Below are 3,152 nucleotides of genomic sequence, written 5' to 3'. Positions count from 1 at the left end.
CTCTCTCTCTCTCTCTCTCTCTTACTATGTATAGAACAGTTGCCTGGTGGCGTGGCTAAGTCAGTGACGTGCGGAAAAGTTGAAGAAACAATCCCATGCGTGTAACCAGAGAATTAATTTTGTAATTCAAAATATGTTATACAACAACACCAACTGGCACTTTCAGTCAGAAAAAATAAACAAAAAAACAAACTTAATTTTACAATTCAAAACATGTTGTGTTAGCAATTGAGCAACCTACTATCGATTGCCTCGGTGATGTTCCTATAGTCGAGGTCCATCAACTTGCCACAGACCTAGGTCATCAGACTGGGCATCTTGCCATTCCGCCAGAGACACCGCCTATATGTTGAGAAAAACACATTAATTAATATTTAACCAAAATGAATAGAAATATTTTACCTACATGCACATGTTTGATAACTGGATATTTTGTGATACATCAATATTTAATACAACCAGAAGAAATCTAGTCATGTTTAACATAAAATTTGTTTCATAATTCAGAGCATGAAACTTGAGATTTAATTACACACATATGAAAAAGTTGTGACCATTTATTCTGCGAAAAGGGATGTGTTATGTAGGAGGATGGAACTTCAGTTACAGGATCTTCATTTTCATATCACTTTGGTGAATAACAAATTGACACTGCACATAGAAAATGAAAACGAAATGAAGAGAAGCATGTACCGTTTTTTATGAGAAAAAAGTGTAAGATAGGGGTACCTCATTTCACGCTTGTACTTGCACGCACCTCATAGCCATCTCTTTCAACTGAACATTATCTGGCATCTGAGGAAAAAACATGCCATTGTAGGAGTTAATGGCACCTGTTTAGTCAGCCTGATAAAAGTGAAGCAAGTCGTTGTCCACATGTGTAGCATCCAAGTTACTTACCAGAACATGCAACACTGAACATCCTATACACCGCTCCCAGCTGCAGTTTGCCAAAGAAATATATGTGAAAATCATCTAGATGACCAGGCAGATAAACTGAAGTGAATACAAAACGGAAATCATGTACACATGGCCTAAGAACACGGGGACATCCCAAAACGGAAAAAGCATAATATATTGCTAGTTCGCTACATAATGAGAAAAAACATAATAAAACAAAATGATTTGACAGCTTTCATGGATGTACTATTTAACTCAGGCAGTCAGGCTGAGAACGTGTTCGATCAATTCTTCTCGTGTGCTTGCCTATTTTTGCATTAGAGGTACACATGACAGGCTTTCCATTTTCCATGAAAGAAATCTGGATCGAGGTGCTGGGTGTTAATTAATGGTCAATTTGACGTCCGCACCCACCAAGCCACACCATGGTTTCTGCCCGTTCCTTTTTAAAAGTGACAATTTCAGTGTATGTTGCTGGAGTTTTTTTATTGCTTCGCTTTGACGAGTAACATGATACATGGAAAAATTAAAAAGGCAAGAAGAAGATAAATCCTTCATCCTGCAAAGATAAAGAGAAAATAAATAGTTTCAGGCCAAGTAAGCTTTGACAGATTACCAGAGTTCTTTCTAGTTTCTACAGCTTTTGGTCTGACAAAACAGATGAAATCTTGTTCAAGGCTAGAGAGGAAGTGCCCCATGTAAACGAACAGGAAATCTACTTCTTACTGTCGTTGTTCTTTGGCTCTATACAGGTTGCTCCAATTAAGTCTTCCATTCACCACCTAAATTGATCCTTTGTCTTCATTCCGGTCAATGGTAGCAGCAGCTCTCCTCAGGACAATAAGTTAGCATCCTTCATTAGAGTGCATGTTCCGCACCAACTCAAATTCCATTATCTGCATAATCCTAGGTCATTGCACATGTAAATCTTATTCCAACTCACCTTCCATCAGAATAAGTAGGAGCGGTGTTCACGTTGCAAGTTGCAACCATGCCATCCCCACGGTCTCACACTTTGCACCTTGTATCCACCGAGATGCAAGCTGTCTGCTACATGGCAGAAATTTTAACAAATCCCTGAATAAAATAAAAGGTTCTAATCTTCACAGAAAATCTGCATAATTGCGCAACCATACACATAAATCAATGAATACTGATTGTAATGGTATTTAGTGTCAGCTGTGCATATCCCCATCTTCCTTATCTTCACCATCTTCAACAGCAATCTCCATCTCTTCCTAGGCTTCAGAAACATAGCACTAATCAAATCCCAAAAGAGGAGTGGGAGAAAACGTATTTTTATTTTGAAAAGTCTGTATGTCTCTTGCACACACAATCAGTTTTCCTGGCAAGGGGCTGGAGGCACGGGCAACCTCACGCTCCTCGGTATCCTGTAGAGCCCACGTTCACGCCATCAATCCAAAGATAGCTAGCCGTTGTCCCCCATGACTGACCGCCATCATAGATTGACAGCAGAGGAACAGTCACGGCCGCACGACCGCGACTGCACGATGGAAGTTGAGGCCGGCCAGGATTGGACGCTGACCAAGTTGAGCGCCCTCAAACACGACAACCCCAAATCAAACCAGCAAGCATCGAGCCCAAAATAAACAACGCGAGATTTGGACGATTATGTACCCCTGGAGGACGTGTGCGTGGTCCAGGTCGCCCCCTCCTGGATTTAAGGCGGCGAGCTGCCATCACCCTATGGAGTGTAACTCCAACCCTCCCCACCTATCCCATGTCCCAACGTGACCAGGGCAGCGCGACTCGTCGGGAGTGGAGCAGGGAGGAGTCGCTGGGGCATGTGGGCGGGAGGAGGCAAGCGGCGCGTTGCCGGGAGGGGGAAAGCGACGCGCGGCCGGGGGCGGCGCACATCGCCGGTGGCATAGCCGCGAGGAGGCGCGGGGCGGAGCCATTGGCGGGGAGCAGCTCGTGGCCTGGAGTCGGAGCAGGAAGACGATGGGATAGGTGGGGAGGGTTGGCTTGGGTCTTCTATTTCTTCCGTCCGTCGTGAAACGTTTTTTTCTTTACTGACCAAGGACCGCGGGTTGAATACTAAAGAAAACAGGTTCTTTTTAGCAAAAGCACGACGACGGTGAGCAGGCGGGCAGAAGCACTAATCGCTTTATTATTATTATATAATATAAGGGAAAGATATGGTTAAAATTAAGCCAGCCCTGGTTTACACTATTTTAGTTTCCGGTGATTATCTATTGGCCATTATGACCCGTCCTGCGGTAAACCGTGGG

At 43.7% G+C, this 3,152-nt stretch overlaps 1 long non-coding RNA gene across 1 annotated transcript; it reads right to left on the bottom strand.

Annotated features, from left to right (window-relative positions):
• Positions 1 to 96: 96 nt before the first annotated feature.
• Positions 97 to 2,897, bottom strand: LOC123097162 (uncharacterized). Its single transcript, XR_006446901.1, has 3 exons — positions 901 to 2,897; positions 730 to 795; positions 97 to 342 (listed from the first exon to the last, which is right to left on the bottom strand). It is a non-coding gene; the product is annotated as an uncharacterized lncRNA (long non-coding RNA).
• Between the last annotated feature and the right edge of the window lie 255 nt (positions 2,898 to 3,152).

This window comes from Triticum aestivum, chromosome 4D, assembly GCF_018294505.1.
Source record: "Triticum aestivum cultivar Chinese Spring chromosome 4D, IWGSC CS RefSeq v2.1, whole genome shotgun sequence".
NCBI lineage: Eukaryota > Viridiplantae > Streptophyta > Magnoliopsida > Poales > Poaceae > Triticum > Triticum aestivum.
The sequence above is the reverse complement of the archived record's forward strand: the minus strand, read 5'-3'. Positions and strand labels throughout refer to the sequence as shown.